Source organism: Bombina bombina, chromosome 5 (assembly GCF_027579735.1).
Source record: "Bombina bombina isolate aBomBom1 chromosome 5, aBomBom1.pri, whole genome shotgun sequence".
NCBI lineage: Eukaryota > Metazoa > Chordata > Amphibia > Anura > Bombinatoridae > Bombina > Bombina bombina.
Window position 1 is genome coordinate 168594718 of NC_069503.1, and position 19153 is coordinate 168613870.

Consider the following 19153-nt stretch of genomic DNA (forward strand, 5'->3'; position numbering starts at 1 on the left):
TTATTATTTGCTGGTTATGTATGCCTTTGATTATTTACTGAGTGTCAAACCATACAGCTATAGATGTGAGTGATAGAGACCTCTGAAGTCTTCTCTACAAGATTATGTCAAAAACATGCTATTCGAGGCCTTGCTTAGCTTGCACAGTCTTATTGTTTACATTTTATAGGGAATCGATTATATTGGTGATTCAAGTGGTCACTTTATACATAACTTAATTCCTTACCGGAGCTCTGACTTCTCCACTACTTGATTGATCTTTTCCCCTGCGCCGCGAGGATGCTGCACAGTGAAACTTTAGCTTAGACTGCGGCCTGCTACGGAGCTCGCCTCTGAAGCTATGCGACCATCCGTTTAGCTGCGTGGCTGTTAGAAGGCAGGTTCGTGAGTATGTTCTTCGGAAGTGTTAGCCTTCTTACTTAGGGCAGCAGTCTTGGGCTCCGAGAGTCAGGCAAGGCCCATGTAAGCGCGCTACCCGTCCGGTGCAGCAGATGTTGCGGCTGAGAATTAAAGTGAAACTCCTCTGATCTAGACAGCGATGCGTTTCCTTACATCCCTGCTAGTTTTTTGCTTCGCAATACTAGCTGGCTATAGCCTAAGGCGTCCTCACTCAGATGGGGCTCAGGAGCTCTACAGAAAAGCAGCCATCTCCTAGGCTGGCTAGCTCCGCCCCTCCAAATCTCATAAATTTTATACTCTGCAGCTGGTAAAAAATGTAATTGGAAACACAGGGAAACACAATTTTATAGTATACTGTCCTTTTAACATATTTTTTTTTAACCAAAAGTAGTTGTTTGTTATTACAAACCCATGCAGAGTTATGCTGTGACTATGACAGCTTTTAACCTGCCCAGTTGTACCTCTCAGCAAATACCTCATTGCGTCCCAGTGATTGAACTATGTGCTGCCTCAATACCAGTGCTTGCGAGAAGGGTACTTGGAATGAGAGGAACATTGCCACTACAAAATATTGTTAACAGTTAAGAATATAATAGAATCTTACAGCATCTAACCAATAAATATGCTGCTGTTCTTTGTTAGGCAGTTATTTTGTGATACAGAACATCCCAGAACATAACACTTTATAATACTTTTCAATTTACTTTCTATCTATCATCTAATATATATATATATATATATATATATATATATATATATATATATATATATATATATATATATATATATATATATATATACAGTATCTCACAAAAGTGAGTACACCCTTCACATTTTTGTAAATATTATATTGTATCTTTTAATGTGACAACACTGAAGAAATGAAATGTAAAGTAGTGAGTGTACATCTTGTTTAACAGTGTAAATTTGCTGTCCCCTCAAAATAACTCAACACATTAATGTCTAAACCGTTGGCAACTAAAGTGAGTACACCCCTAAGTGGAAATGTCCAAATTGGGCCCAATTAGCCATTTTCCCTCCCCAGTGACTCGTTAGTGTCACAAGGTCTCAGGTGTGAATGGGGAGCAGGTGTGTTAAATTTGGTGTTATTGCTCTCACACTCACACTGGCAAAGAACTCTCTGAGGATCTGAATTATTGTTCTACATAAAGATGGCCTAGGCTATAAGAAGATTGCCAAGACCCTGAAACTGAGCTGCAGCACGGTGAGCAAGACCATACAGCGGTTTCATGGGACAGGTTCCACTCAGAACCGGCCTCGCCATGGTCGACCAAAGTAGTTGAGTGTATGTGCTCAGCATCATATCCAGAGGTTGTCTTTGGGAAATAGACGTATAAGTGCTGCCAGCATTGCTGCAGAGGTTGTAGGGTTGGGGGGTCAGCCTGTCAGTGCTTAGACCATGCTCCGCACACTGCATCAAATTGGTCTGCATGGCTGTTGTCCCAGAAGGAAGCCTCTTCTAAAGATGATTCACAAGAAAGCTCGCAAACAGTTTGCTGAAGACAAGCAGACTAAGGACATGGATTGCTGGAACGATGTCCTGTGGTCCGATTAAACCAAGAAAAACTTATTTGGTTCAGATGGTGTCAAGTGTGCCCTCATTCTTGATGACTTAAACATCCCTCTTGACAATCCCACTGCCTCTAAATCAAAGAAAAAAACCCTATTGAGAGAATAGGGAAAAATATGCTCTTTCTACACATAAAGTATATATTTTTCCACTTAAAATTTAACTTTTACTAGTATTAATTAAAAAAAGGCAGCAGAAATAGAAGTATCTGGCGTGCCAGAAAAATAGTTAAAAACACAACTCTGTAACTTTGACTTGTATAAAGTACTTCAATGTTGCTGATTTTAAGTTGTTTATCACATATGAGGAGGAGGGGAAAAAAAATCAATGATATTAGGTAAATGTAAGAGCCACTATTTAGGAACTGTGTCCTGTATTGCCCTATATTAGGGTAGATAAGCCACTTTTTTTGTACACTAAATAAGCTATAAATCCCTTCCCCATCCTTCCCACAATATGTCCCGAATATTACAACAAATGTTACAACAACAAATAAAAATATCAATTAGTAGATAGTCTAAAATTAACAGAGTGCAGTTAAAATAAACAGGAAGCCCCGTTTCACTTATACGCTTCCTCAGAGGGGGTCCCACTGCCTCCTCTGCAAAACAACTCCTGAAACTCACTTCCTCTTTCGGCCTGTCACAATGGACTGACTCTCCCACTCACAAAGATGGTCACTCCCTTGATCTGATTTTCAGCTATCGATGCACTATCTCAAATTTCACAAACTCCCCTTTTCCTCTTTCTGACCATCATCTCCTAACTTGCAACATTACTTCCCTACCTACAACCCCCCCTTCCTCTACCTCTTACACCAAACTTCACAGAAGCACTAAGTCATTAGATCAGCAACAGGTCGCTAGCTCTCTCGAACCTGTCCTCTCTTCCATCACCTCCTTTTCCTGCCCTGACCAATTTATGTGCCACTAAAACTCCACCCTTACATCGGTCATTGACACCCTGGCCCCTCCTACCATAATTCAGAAACCACACTCTCATCCTCAGCCTTGGCATACTCCTCTGAAACGGTACCTACGCAGATGTTCCCGTACTGCTGAGCAACACTTGAGGAAATCTCGGAGTTTAGCTAACTTTCTTCACTACAAGTTCATCCTGAACTCCTACTATTCTGCCCTTAATCTTTATAAGCAACAATACTTCTCTAATTTCATCTCTACTCTTTTCTCTAACCTAAAACCTCTGTTTTCAACGTTCAATACTCTTCTCCGCCCCCACCCCCACCTCCTAATACAACTTCTCTCTCAGCTCAAGATTTTGCCAGCCATTTCAATAACAAAATTGACTCCATCAGAAATGAAATCACCTTCCAACTTACTACCAATCTCCCACCCCCCCAAAAGCTTACAATCATTCAAAACCCAAATACCCTTACATTTAGCTCTTTTGCCCCAGTTACAGAGGAAGAAGTTTCTGCCATTATACTGTCCTCCCACCTCACTACCTGTCCCCTTGACCCTATCCCTCACAGATACTCCCCTCCCTCTCTTTTACCCTCACCCCCATACTCACACACATTTTCAACCTCTCCCTCAGCACTGGTATATTTCCCTCATCTCTAAAACATGCACTGGTCACACCTATCCTCAAAAAACCTTCCCTCGATCCAACCTCCCCATCCAACTACCATCCTATTTCCCTACTCCCTCTTGCCTTAAAGCTCCTTGAAAAGGTAGTATATGAACGTCTATCCCATTTCCTTACACTATACTCTCTTCTTGACCCACTGCAATCTGGATTTCGTCCCCATCACTCCACAGAGACAGCAATTGTCAAGGTTACCAATGACCTACTTACAGAAAAATCCAAAGGCCACTTCTCTCTGCTTATCCTCTTTGATCTGTCTGCAGCCTTTGACACTGTTGACCACCCTCTTTCGCTTCAAACCCTCCAATCCTTTGGCATCTGCGACACAACTCTCTTGTGGTTCTCTTCCTATCTATCTAACCGTACCTTTAGTGCTGCATTCTCTGGAGCATCCTCTGCCCCGTTACCACTTTCTGTTGGGGTACCTCAAGGCTCTTTCCTCAGTCCCCTTCTCTTTTCAATCTATACTGCATCATTAGGTTCCTTAATAAAGTCCCACTGGTTTCAATATCATTTGCATGCAGATGACACCCGAATCTACCTCTCTGCAACAGACCTACCTCCTTCCTTATCAACCCGTGTCACTAACTGTCTTTCTCATATCTCATCTTGGATGTCCTCTCACTACTTTAAGCTAAATCTTTCCAAAACTGAACTCCTTATATTTCCCCCTTCTTCCAAAATCTCCACCCCCCAATTTTTCCATAACTGTTGATAATTCCATCATTACCCCTACCCCGCATGCCCAATGTCTTGGGATCACACTTGACTCAGACCTTTCCTTCACTCCTCACATTCAGTCCTTAGCTAAAGCCTGCTGCTTCCACCTTAAAAACATCTCTAAAATTAGACATTTCCTTACACAAGACACAACTAAGATTTTAATACACTCATCCTTTCCCGTCTCGACCACTGCAACTCCGTCCTTTCTGGTCTACCTAGCTGCCGCCTAGGTCCTTTACAATCCATAATGAATTCCTCTGCCAGGCTCATCTTCCTTACACGTCGCTCTTCATCTGCTGCACCTCTCTGCCAATCCCTTCACTGGATTCCTCTTGCCTCCAGGATTAAACACAAAATCCTCACGCTAACATATAAAGCCCTCAACTGCACACCATACTACATTTCAGACCTTGTCTCCAGATACTCTCCCTCCCGTCCCCTTCGCTTTGCTCACGATCTCCTACTCTCCTCCTCTCTTGTTACTTCCTCACATTCCCGTTTACAGGACTTTTCCAGACTGGCCCCCATCCTGTGGAACTCCCTGCCTCACTCCACAAGATTCTCCCCTAGTTTTAACAGCTTCAAGCACTCCTTAAAGACTCTACTATTCAGGGATGCATACAACCAACACTAACCTTTCCTAACTCCATCGCTTTCCCCTTGAACCCCTTAGAATGTAAGCCTATGAGCCCAGCTGTTTGTAAATTGCCTTCATAAGAGCCGACTACAAAAGTGCAACTCTTGGCAGGGCCCGCTACCCATTTGATCCCTATAAATGATATCCTGTATACCAACTATGTTTATAGGGCTGCGGAATCTGTTGGCACTCTACAAATACCTGTTAATAATAAAAATAAAAGCGTGTGTGGCAGCAACCAGTTGAGGAGTACAAAGACAAGTGTGTCTTGCCTACAGTCATGCATGGTGGTGGGAGTGTCATGGTCTGGGCCTGCATGAGTGCTGCCGGCACTGGGGATCTACAGTTCATTGAGGGAACAATGAATGCAAACATGTACTGTGACATACTGAAGAAGAGCATGATCCCCTCCCTTTGGAGACTGGGCCGCAGGGCAGTATTCCAACATGATAATGACCCCAAACACATATCCAAGACGACTACAGCCTTTCTAAAGAAGCTGAGGGTAAAGGTGATGAACTGGCCAAGCATGTCTCTAGACCTAAACCCTATTGAGCATCTGTGGGGCATCCTCAAATGGAAGGTGGGGGGTCACAAGGCCTCTAACATCCACCAGCTCCGTGATGTCATGGAGGAGTGGAAGAGGACTCCAGTGGCAACTTGTGAAGCTCTGGTAAACTCCATGCCCAAGATGTCATGCCGCATCGTTCTAGCCGTTGCTAGGGGAGCGGCGTCTCTTTCCCTGCTCGTTGTCAGGGTCAGTGTCGGCTCCGGGTGTGTGCGGTGCTGACGTCATCACCGCACGCTCCGGATGCCGGGCGGACCTCAGTGGCACAAATCTGCGCCTATTTAAATCTTTGAAGAACGATCTGTCACTGCCCAAGTATAGGTGTTACTTTGTGTGCTCCTGGGTGTGACAGATCGTTCTTTCTTGTGCCTCATATCGTTATTGAACCTGCCTGCTTGTCTACTCTACCTGCCTTAACCCTTAAACTGCTGGAATAATTGCTGTTGCTGAACCTGCCTGTCTGACTACTCTACCGGCCTTAACCCTTACCTTGCTGGATTGATCACTGCTGCTGAACCTGCCTGTCTGACTACTCTACCTGCCTTAGCCCTTAATCTGCTGTGCCCTTGGACTGCTTTACTGTTCCCAAACCCTGCCTGGCTGACCATTCTAGTGGTGTGCCCTTGGATTGCTTTACTGTTGCCAAACCCTGCCTGCCTGACCATTCTAGTGGTTTATCCTTAGACTGCTTTGCTGTTGCCAGACCCTGCCTGTCTGACCATTCTAGTGGTTCATCCTTGGACTGCTCTGCTGTTGCTGCTGGGGACTGTCCTGCCTGTGTGGAGTGCCGCCTCCCTCATCTCATTAACTTTCTCTGCTCTGGGATATTCCCTATCATTCCGGCTCGACGTCGGAATAACAAGACTACTGGTCAAGTTTGGTCTGATAGAGGAGTATCCCACAAGTGTTACACAAGAGGTTTAAGGCAGTGCTGGAAAATAATGATGGCCACACAAAATATTGACACTTTGGGCCCAATTTGGACATTTCCCCTTAAGGGTGTTCTCACTTTTGTTGCCAACGGTTTAGACATTAATGGCTGTGTGTTGAGTTATTTTGAGGGAACAGCACATTTACACTGTTATACAGGCTGTACACTCACTACTTTACAGTGTAGCAAAGTGTCATTTCTTCAGTGTTGTCACATGAAAAGATATAATAAAATATTTACAAAAATGTGAGGAATGTACTCACTTTTGTGAGATACTGTGTATATATATATATATATATAGCCTAAGCATATCAATGGCAACATGTGAAGCAGGCAGCATTGCTCGTTGTATGCATGAGCTGCACATTTTTAAACATGGTAGCTCATTAGTGTCAAAAGAATGACTCAAGTGAGGAGTGCTTATATTTAGATATAAGGCAGAGTTTGACAAATTTAATTTGAAATTCTAGGACCCAGCCCAAAAAGCGGGGCTGCCATATGATGAGAAAATATTTTATTCATACATACAAAACACAGAAACAGACATTCTCAAACCTGACCGGTTGCACATCTTATGCCGCTTCAGAACTCACAGCCCCAGGCACTCACAGTCAGCTGCACAGTTATTAGTGACTCAGTCAGTTGACTCCAGGCCAGACTGGGTATACAAAACCCATAGAGAAAATTAGATAGAAAGTCTGTCTCTCTCTTGCAAGCACACAGCTAGATAAAAAAGTACAATGTAAGGCTAGATTTAATCTACCTGTTTACTTGCAAACCTGTGCCAGGCGGGGGGAAGGGGGCAAGTGCCCCCCCTTCGGATGCCCATGTATATATATATATATATATATATAATGTATATGAGATATAGAATTATTGAATAGAAAATTAGACAATCTAGGCAAGTATCCTTGCTTGCTTTCCCCTACAATTGCTCTGTATGCACTGTAACAAATGCATTAGGGAACTCTAGCTAAGATATGCAAATTAAATATTAAATACTTCACACTTTTGCTTCCAAATACTGTTTTAACCCCTTAATGACCGAGGACGTGCAGGGTACGTCCTCAAAAAAAAGGCAGTTAATGCCTGAGGACGTACCCTGCACGTCCTCTGTGTGGAAAGCAGCTGGAAGCGATCCTGATCGCTTCCAGCTGCTTTCCGGTTATTGCAGTGATGCCTCGATATGGAGGCATCCTGCAATAACCTTACATGGCCTTCCGGTGCAGAGAGAGCCACTCTGTGGCCCTCTCTGCACCGGACATCGATGGCCGGTATCGTTGGTGGGTGGGAGCCGGCTTGGGAGGCGGGTGGGCGGCCATCGGTGTGTGCTGTGAAGTCAAGGGGGGCGGGATCGGGGGCGGGAACGTTAGGGGGCGCGCGCGGGCGCGCGTGCACGGAGGGTGGCGGGCGGGCGCGTGCACGGGCGGGAGCGGGTGGGAACCGCTACACTACGGAAAATATCTTTAATAAGAAATGCCCAAATCTTGTTTGTGCAAAAGCACAAAAAGAGATCGTGGAGGGGGGGGGGGTTGGTTTGGTGTGGGGGGAAGCTACACTACAGAAAAAATTAGTAAAAATGAAAAAAAAGCATGTTTTCTTCTAAACTGGGTACTGGCAGACAGCTGCCAGTACCCAAGATGGCGCAGATTAAGTTAGAGTGGGAGGGTTATAGAGCTGTTTGGGGGGGATCAGTGAGGTTAGGGGCTAAGGGGGGATAGTACACAGCAGCATATGTAAATATGCTTTTTTAAAAACACACAAAAAAAACAAATATAGCTTTTATTTTAGTACTGGCAGACTTTCTGCCAGTACTTAAGATGGCGGGGACAATTGTGGGGTGGGGGAGGGAAGAGAGCTGTTTGGGAGGGATCAGGGGGTCTGATGTTTCAGGTGGGAGGCTGAGCTCTACTCTAAAGGTGATATTAACCCTGCAAGCTCCCTACAAGCTACCTAATTAACCCCTTCACTGCTAGCTATAATACACGTGTGATGCGCAGCGGCATTTAGCGGCCTTCTAAATACAAAAAGCAACGCCAAAGCCATATATGTCTGCTATTTCTGAACAAAGGGGATCCCAGAGAAGCATTTACAACCATTTGTGCCATAACTGCACAAGCTGTTTGTAAATGATTTCAGTGAGAAACCTAAAATTGTGAAAAATGTTACGTTTTTTTTAATTTGATCGCATTTGGCGGTGAAATGGTGGCATGAAATATACCAAAATGGGCCTAGATCAATACTTGGGGTTGTCTACTACACTACACTAAAGCTAAAATTACCCCAAAAAGCTCCCTACATGCTCCCTAATTAACCCCTTCACTGCTGGGCATAATACACGTGTGGTGCGCAGTGGCATTTAGTGGCATTCTAATTACCAAAAAGCAACACCAAAGCCATATAAGTCTGCTATTTCTGAACAAAGGGGATCCCAGAGAACAATTTACAACCATTTGTGCCATAATTGCACAAGCTGTTTGTAAATAATTTCAGTGAGAAACCTAAAGTTTGTGAAAAAATTTGTGAAAAAGTGAACAATTTTTTTTATTTGATCGCATTTGGCGGTGAAATGGTGGCATGAAATATACAAAAATGGGCCTAGATCAATACTTTGGGATGTCTACTAAAAAAAAATATATATATGTCAATAGATATTCAGAGATTCTTGAAAGATATTAGTGTTCTAATGTAACTAGCGCTAATTTTGAAAAAAAATGGTTTGGAAATAGCAAAGTGCTATTTGTATTTATGGCCCTATAACTTGCAAAAAAAGTAAAGAACATGTAAACATTGGGTATTTCTAAACTCAGGACAAAATTTAGAAACTATTTAGCATGGGTGTTTTTTGGTGGTTGTAGATGTGTAACAGATTTTGGGGGTCAAAGTTAGAAAAAGTGTATTTTTTTTCAATTTTTCCTCATATTTTATATTTTTTTTATAGTAAATTATAAGATATGATGAAAATAATGGTATCTTTAGAAAGTCCATTTAATGGCGAGAAAAACGGTATATAATATGTGTGGGTACAGTAAATGAGTAAGAGGAAAATTACAGCTAAACACAAACACCGCAAAAATGTAAAAATAGCCTTGGTCCCAAACGGACAGAAAATGGAAAAGTGCTGTGGTCATTAAGGGGTTAAACACAGCAATTCCATTTATGGGGTAGGATGCAGCAAGAAAAAACACTTCTGGACTGCTTCCGTTTCAAGCTTTATTTACTCTCGTTAGCAGAAGGTGGGTTATAACTTGTTGCTTGGTGAAGCTTCTTTCCAGAGAAAAAGCAATACTCATTTGAGTTATGGTGGAGATAAAACCATGATATTAAAATCCTCCATTACATAAAAGTAAGAGATATAGCATTGTTGAATAGAAAATAAGCAAATCTAGGCTTCCCCCAGAATGACTCTGTATATACTGTTACCAATGCACCAGGGAACTCTGGGTAAGATATGCAAATAAGATATTAAATACCTCACATTTTTTGGTTTTAAGTATTGTTTTAAACACAGCAATTCCTTGTATGGAGTAGGATGCTTCACCAAGCTGCAAGTTAAAACCTAACTTGCTCCACAAAGGATCCTACCCCATAAAGGAATTGATGTGTTTCAAACAGTACATGAAAGCAAAAACCATGAGGTATTGAATTAATATCATGGTTTTATCTCCACCATAACTCGAATGAGTATATATATATATATATATATATATATATAATGTAGCTCTGTATCTTGGAATCCTTCGTTGAAACTTGCCCCTTTCCATAATGGTATGCCATGGTTGACTCAAGAACACCTCTTGAACACTATATGGCAGCCGACTGTGTAACAATGTTAAACAGTTGCTTCAGACATTCTATGGTAAAACACTGTTGTAAAGCTAGGGCTGTATAGCTTGAAACTCTATTTGAATGGGAGAAATCTAAACAGTGTGTAAAGTTTAGTATTTAGTACATAAAGGCAGAACTGTGGGTTTTCCTTGCTGCCACTCAGCACTGACTGCTGCAGCTGATGCTCCTTCTATAGGTTGCATGTATGAACAGGTGTTTTTTCCCCCACATCCCATATTAATGAATACATGAGTTCTGTAAAATTACACAAATTAGCCTTGGTGTTCTAAGGGGTGATGCTAAATTACATCATGTATTGTGAAATAAAATAAATTAGTATCTAGGAGAGTGGATAATTTTAGGCAATAAATTAAGGTGAGATTTTTTCTAAACAGCAGAGAACAAGACATTATTAGTTTACATCTAAAAATGGAGTTTTAAATATGAAGGTCTATCATGTCATTCTTGTAAATATATAGATGTGGCAGATACATATAATACTTTCAAGGAATATATTCTAAAACCACCTTAAAGGGACATAAAAACATTGTTTTTACTTTCTTTAATGATTAAGCTAGAGCATGCACTTTTAAACAACTTTCCAATTTACTTCTATTATCTAATCTGCTTTGTTCTCTTGGTATCCTTTGTTGAAATAAAAACTTAGGTTTAGGTGCAGCAATGGATTACTGGGTGCTAGCTGCTAATTGGTTACTGCACACATACACTTGTTTTCTTTTATTTCTGATGTGTTCAGCTAGCTCACCATCAGTGTTAAAGTGCCCTAGGGGCATGAAATGCGTCTGTTGTGGAGGGTCTAGGCTCTCTCACTTTTATTTGCTTTTATGGTGCAGTGTATGTGCCCTTTTGGCTTTTAAATGTGGAAATAAAGCTGTTAATTTTACCCTGTCTGTGATCTGTTGAGTGCCGGGATCCTTGGATTCAGTTCATCGTAGTATATTGCTGATCCTTCAACAAACAATACCAAGAGAACAAATCAAATTTGATAATAGAAGTAAAATGGAAAGCTATTTAAAACTGCATGCCCTATATGAATCATGAAATATTTTTTTTGTGTTTCATATCCCTTTAATTGTAATTCAATGTGTCATCTATCTAATAACTTGTAAATGTTGTCATTAACAATATATTGGATGGTCCACATATATGTCCAATTATGGAATCAGAGACAATTTACTTTTGTTTGCACAAACCCCACCAAAAACATTTTGCCTCCCATTAAAAACAACTCAGCCTCTTTACAGTCACTCTATTTGAACTTGTACTTTGTAATATACTAGTAGGGGAGAGAAATAGTGTCCTAAATGAAAAAGAAGCACACTGGATGTTTACATTAGGAACTAAGAAACTAAATGATGTGAATTCTGTTTTGGATGTTAGATTATACATTGGTTAATATATCTAGATTATAATTTATACTATTATTTTGCTATGGATTATTATTATTGTTATTATTCATTAATTCCATTAATTATATTACCTGGAAATAAATGAATTATACTTAAATTAAATAAACTGTTAATACATCTAGGGAATTGCTACTAGAATTATGCCAATATAAATAATTTATCTGTTAAGACTACCATATCAAGATAATAGCTTTATATATTTATCAATGTATTGTCCTATCTGTTACACTATAAAGGCAATAGTATATAAAGGCACTAATACACATTGCTACATGACTAGTTTTAACTTTTTCTATTTCTTATTTTACTGTGTAACTATGAAATAATGTTTATTTCTGTTATTATGTAAATAATTCATTTATATCTACTAATGTGTTTTAGAACCATAGTTCTATATATTGTTTGTGTTGAATTTCTAGCTAGTGGTCAAGTTATAACACTGCCTTTACCTTGTTCTATTATAACCTATATACACTTCTTAAATACTTGATGTTGTACAAGTCAAAAATTGTTATTAGTGTTAAATGACTCTGCTGCTGGTTTGAAATGTTTTTAGAATTGTTTTTAGAATTGTTGTAATATTACTGGCACTCCAGCAATTTGCTCGTCACAACATAAATAAAGTTATATGCATTCATGTTTTGATCATGGATATTATGACAAAGTACCAATTAAATTATACTATTGCACTTCTCTATTATATAACACAATAAACATCACCTTTATTAAGGGTAAATATATCCACATATGATCACTTTACAAGGGGCAGGGCCATTTGGGATTTACTATATATCATTTATTGCCGTGGGTGCAAATAAAATTACTTTATCCTGGACCTCATTTTTGGATGTATGTCATTACTACACAGACTACAGTCATATAATCCCCTACACATGTGCACACTTCTAAGCTTTCATGAGTGTGCACTTATGCAAAGGGGCCACGTTTCAACCAAGGATGCCATGCAATAGCAGTAAATGTTATAATAGAAGTAAATGGGAACGTTTTTTTTGTTTTTGTATTTGTACAGTCTTTCTGATTATTAATTTTGACTTACATGTACCTTTAAAGGGACAGTGTACACTAATGTTTTCTTCCCTTTAATATGTTCCCAATTATCCATTTTACCTACTGTAGTGTATTAAATGGCTTAGAAATAACTCATTCACCTTTTTTCACATTTGAAATAGCTGATTTTGTCTATTGTATCCCCACTCATACTGAAGATTTCTGAACTTAAGTTCTGGTTACAAATAAAACATGTAGACAAGAAGATTTAGATAAAATAATGCTCCAAGTTGGTGTCTGTGACAAAGCGGTACTAAAATGTTAATTTTCCATTTGTTCTATCAAGGGACCATATATTCAAAACCTTACTGGCATAGAGAGAACTCTTCCGTTTTTTTTTTAGACCTTGTATTATAATGTAGGAGTCTGTTTCACATAAATAACACTACATAGCAGCGCAAACATGTCTCAAGTTAAAATTTGTGCTTCTAAATTTTTATTAAGGTCCTCGCCATACAACGACGAGACTTCTTAGAATATCTCGCCTGAGCGAATGTAGAATGTTGCAGACAATTTTGCCATATGTTAGTATAATGGAGGCAGTTGTGTCTGTCTCAGAGGAAATGGAATTGTACAATAAAAACAATAAAAACCAGATAAAAAAATCATGATTATTTTCCTTAATGAACCATTTATGGGGAGAGTAAATGTTGAGCTTAAAGTCCCTTTAATCTATGTGTCCCTCTCACGAATATCCAGTGCCACCTTGAATATCTACACTTACCATCTTTAAAAAGATACAAGTATTTTAGAAGCTGTTTTTAAAGAACCATGTTACCGATATGCTAAATCAGTTGAAAGTGATGTAGCATATCTATAAAAAGCTGACAAGTTATATCACATAATATCAGATGACCATCTCACAAGTAAAAAAATGTCTTAATCTGTGACCATTTATCCTTCAGCTACTCATTTTATAGTTATCTGTGTGTTTGTGTTTGTGTGTGTGTGGGGGGTCTAGTCAGTCTCGTGATATTTTAGAGTAACCTTCATTAAACTAAGGAGTAAAGTGACTGTGTCTGCATAAGCCACCTGCATGTTTCCTTGCAAGTTCTGAATGGGTGCTTAGAGTCTCTTTACAGCAGGGATGGGGAACCTTGGCACTCCTGATGTTTCAGAACTACATTACTCATGATGCTTAGGCGCTCTGAAGTCCAGTTGAGCTTCATGGGAAATGTAGTTCTGAAACATCTGGAGGGCCAAGGTTTGGTTCTCCATTCCTGCTTTACAGTGATATGTGGCCATTGAGGAAATTTTGTACAGATATTCTGCATCACTTTCAAGTGATTCAGTATTTGAGTAAAATATCCCTTTAAAGGGACAGTAAACCTTAAAAATAATGTTATATAATTCTGCACATAGTGCAGAATTATATAACATTATTTAAGTGCTATAGTTCTAAACGGCTTTTTTCTCTTCAAATAAGTAAAAATTACTGCGCTTTTACAGACCCGCTCTCTGCTCTCTGCTGAGCGGGTCTGTAATATTCAGTCAGCGCATCGGGCCAGCTGTATAGTCACAGCCCGGCCCGACCGCGCCATAGCACTAAGTGCAGCTCGCTCCTGTGACACATTCTGTGGATCCGCTCCAATTTTCAAAAATTATTCAAAATCTCCTTCCTCACACTTCCACTATAACCTGCCCTGATCTTGCTACAGCCCACTATAACAAAACTCTCTCCTCTGCATTAGACACACTTGCCCCTCCCCAGTTGCGCAAAACACCACGCCGTCACCAGCCCTGGCATGCTCAGCAAACACGCTATTTGCAAAAATGCTCCCATACTGCTGAGCGTGTCTGGAGGAAAACTCACTCTGAACCGGATTTCATACACTGTAAGTTTATTCTTCATTCATACACTTCTGCCCTTCATTTAGCCAAGCAAACCTACTTCTCTTCTCTCATATCTATTCTTTCCTCAAACCCTAAACAACTCTTCTCTACCTTTAACTCTCTCCTCTACCCACCTGCTCCACCCCTCCATCTGTCTTTAGTGCTCAAGACCTGGCAGACTACTTTTTAAACAAAACACATACTATCCGAAGCAACATCCCAACACCAACCTGCAATATTCAGACAACAGGCCCAGTTACTCCCTCTGCCACCCTCTGCATCTTCCATCCAGCCACTGAGAATGAGGTTTCTTCCTTACTATCTTCCTTACGCCTCACTATCTGCCCGCTCGACCCCATCCCTTCCCATCTAATACCCTCCCTGTCTTCCACCCTCACTCCTGTTCTTACTCACATCTTCATCCTATCTCTCTCTACCGGCTCATTCCCATCTTCTTTCAAACACGCAAAAGTCACTCCCATACACAAAAAAACCCTCCCTCGATCCTAATTCTCCTGAAAGCTACCGTCCCATATCACTGCTTCCACTAACATCAAAACTCCTTGAAAAACTAGTTTACAATCGCCTAACCCACTTCCTGTCCACCAACTCTTTGCTTGACCCCCTGCAATCTAGATTCCGCACCAAACACTCAACTGTGACTGCTTTTACCAAGGTTACTAACAATCTTCTCTACTAAAAATATTGGCCACTACTCTATACTCATCTTACTAGACCTCTCAGCTGCCTTCGACACAGTTTACCACCCCCTCCTCCTACAGACCCTTAGCTCTTTTGGCCTCTGTGACACTTCCTTTTCCTGGATTCACTCCTATATTTCTCACAGGTCTTTTTCTGTGTTATTTGCCAGAGACTCCTCCTCTCCTATGGCCTCTCACAACCTAAAGATTAACATGTCCAAGACTAAGCTCCTTCTTATACCCCTCAAGCTCTACACCGACTTTTGACTTCTCTATCCCTGTTAACGGCATCATCATTTCCCCATCGCCCCAAGTCTGCTGCCGTGGAGTTACACTTGACTCAAATCTATCCTTCGTCCCCCATATCAAATCACTTTCTACATCCTGCCGCAACCATCTACGCAATATTTCCAAGATTCGCCCTTTTCTGAGCGCTGACACAAAGCAAATAATCCACTTCCTTGTTATTTCCCAACTTGACTACTGCAATAACCTACTCGCTGGCCTTCCTCTTTCCCACCTCTCCCCCCTTCAATACATCCTAAATGCCTCTGCCAGGCTGATCCACCTTTCCCGTCGCTCTGTATCTGCTGCACTTCTCTGCGAGTCCCTTCATTGGCTCCCCATTCACAGCAGAATTAAATTCAAAATTCTCACCATTACATACAAAGCTCTCACCAACTCCGCTCCCCTCTACCTATCCTCTCTAATAAACAAGTATACTCCAGCCCGCCCACTAAGTTCCAACAATGACCTGCTCCTTGCATTCATGACTATCACCTCCTCTCATGCTAGACTGCAGGACTTCTGTCATGCAGCACCTACCCTCTGGAACACTCTCACTTGTGCTGTCAGGCTTTGCCCTAATCTGTCTTCCTTTAAATGTTCCCTGAAGACTTTTTTGTTCAGGGAAGCCTACCACCCAACTCAATAATAAATTAATTTCACTTACCTGACATTTCCCTCATCTAACTCTGTATTAACATCTTTCTCAATCTTGCAGTCCTCACCTCCTGTTTCTCAACCTCCTACCCTTCTAGATTGTAAGTTCCCATGGGAATAGGGCCCTCAATCCCTCCTATATGTGGTTTTAAATTTTGTCCTGTCTCTTACTCCGCGCTGCGGAATATGTTGGAGCTTCATAAAGTATAATAATAATAATAATAACATTGTTATGCGGAATATTTACATTAAATACATACATACCTTTATTAACCCCTTAATGACCGCAGCACTTTTCCATTTTCTGTCCGTTTGGGACCAAGGCTATTTTTACATTTTTGCAGTGTTTGTGTTTAGCTGTAATTTTCCTCTTCCTCATTTACTGTACCCACACATATTATATACCGTTTTTCTCGCCATTAAATGGACTTTCAAAAGATACCATAATTTTCATCATATCTTATAATTTACTATAAAAAACATTATAAAATATGAGGAAAAAATTGAAAAAAACACATTTTTTCTAACTTTGACCCCCAAAATCTGTTACACATCTACAACCACCAAAAAACACCCATGCTAAATAGTTTCTAAATTTTGTCCTGAGTTTAGAAATACCCAATGTTTACATGTTCTTTGCTTTTTTTGCAAGTTATAGGGCCATAAATACAAGTAGAACTTTGCTATTTCCAAACCACTTTTTTTCAAAATTAGCGCTAGTTACATTGGAACACTAATATCTTTCAGGAATCCCTGAATATCCATTGACATGTATATATTTTTTTTAGAAGACATCCCAAAGTATTGATCTAGGCCCATTTTGGTATATTTCATGCCACCATTTCACCGCCAAATGCGATCAAATAAAACAAATTGTTCACTTTTTCACAAATATTTTCACAAACTTTAGGTTTCTCACTGAAATTATTTACAAACAACTTATGCAATTATAGCATAAATGGTTGTAAATGCTTCTCTGGGATCCCCTTTGTTCAGAAATAGCAGACATATATGGCTTTGGCTTTGCTTTTTGGTAATTAGAAGGCTGCTAAATGCCCCTGCGCAAAATACGTGTATTATGCCCAGCAGTGAAGGGGTTAATTAGTGAGCATGTAGGGAGCTTCTAGGGTTAATTTTAGCTTTAGTGTAGTGTAGTAGACAACCCCAAGTATTGATCTAGGCCCATTTTGGTATATTTCATGCCACCATTTCACCGCCAAATGCGATCAAATTAAAAAAAACGTTATTTTTTTCACAATTTTAGGTTTCTCACTGAAATTATTTACAAACAGCTTGTGCAATTATGGCACAAATGGTTGTAAATGCTTCTCTGGGATGCCCTTTGTTCAGAAATAGCAGACATATATGACTTTGGCGTTGCTTTTTGGTAATTAGAAAGTCGCTAAATGCTGCTGCGCATCACACGTGTATTATGGCTAGCAGTGAAGGGGTTAATTAGGTAGTGTGTAGGGAGCTTGCAGGGTTAATTTTAGCTTTAGTGTAGAGTTCAGCCTCCCACCTGACACATCCCACCCCCTGATCCCTCCCAAACAGCTCCCTTCCCTCCCCCACCCCACTATTGTCCCCGCCATCTTAAGTACTGGCAGAAAGTCTGCCAGTACTAAAATAAAAGATTTTTTTTTTTAAAGAAAAAAAAAAAAAAGCATATTTACATATGCTGTGTTTAGGATTCCCCCCTAGCCCCCAACCTCCCTGATCCCCCCCCAAAACAGCTCTCTAAGCCTCCCCCTCTGCCTTATTGGGGGCCATCTTGGGTACTGGCAGCTGTCTGCCAGTACCCAGTTTGCACAATCAAATGTTTATTTTTTTTATTTTTTTTTTATTTTTTCTGTAGTGTAGCTTCCCCCCCCCCCCACGGACCAACCCCCACCACCTAAATAACGCCTAAGGTTTTTTTTTAAAAAAAATTACTGGTCCCACTTTTATTTTGGGACACATTTTTTTCTGTAGTGCAGCGGTCCCCACCCGGTCCCTGCCCCGCGCGCTCCCCCTCGTGCACGTGCGCGCTCCCGGGCTTCCACGCCCACGATCCCGCCCCCCTCCACATGACCAGGGCCATCGATGGCCGCCACCCACCTCCCACACCGGCTCCCACCCACCAACGATACCGGCCATCGAGTGGCTCTCTCTGCATCGGATGGCCATCTAAGGTTATTGCAGGATGCCTCCATATCGAGGCATCACTGCAATAACCGGAAAGCAGCTGGAAGCGAGCAGGATCGCTTCCAGCTGCTTTCCACACCGAGGACGTGCAGGGTACGTCCTCAGGCGTTAACTGCCTTTTTTCTGAGGACGTACCCTGCACGTCCTCGGTCATTAAGGGGTTAACTATGAATATTGCTTATATATGTTTTTACATGTTTTCAGCTACTTGACTGCAAAGGACTCCAATGCATTTATATATATATGTCTATAAATGTATACAAATACATATATACACACACACACATATATATATATATATATATATCCTTTCTAACACTTGAGACCTCATATATTTGAGCCCTTATAACTTTTTATTGCCATTTTATAAAATATTTTTTTATTAGATAGTGTTACTAACTGTACTTTAAATGTATTTGTGATGTGTTTTGTGCACCGTTTTTGTCTCGAGTAGCAGTTAACCAGAACTCTGAAGTCGCACTGTCCAACGCGTGTCAAATGCAACTGCACTCGAGTGAATGTGTTTACTTGCAACCTAAAATATGCATGTTACTTCCAATGCACGGAAAGAGCTGCGATAAACTCCTTTTCACTTACACGCAACTGTTAGCTCGCCACTTATAAACTAGCCCATATTAGATACAGATTGTCCTTCAATCCTTTATACTTTCCAAATGTGTGTTTGTCACAAATGATGGCATATAAGCTTA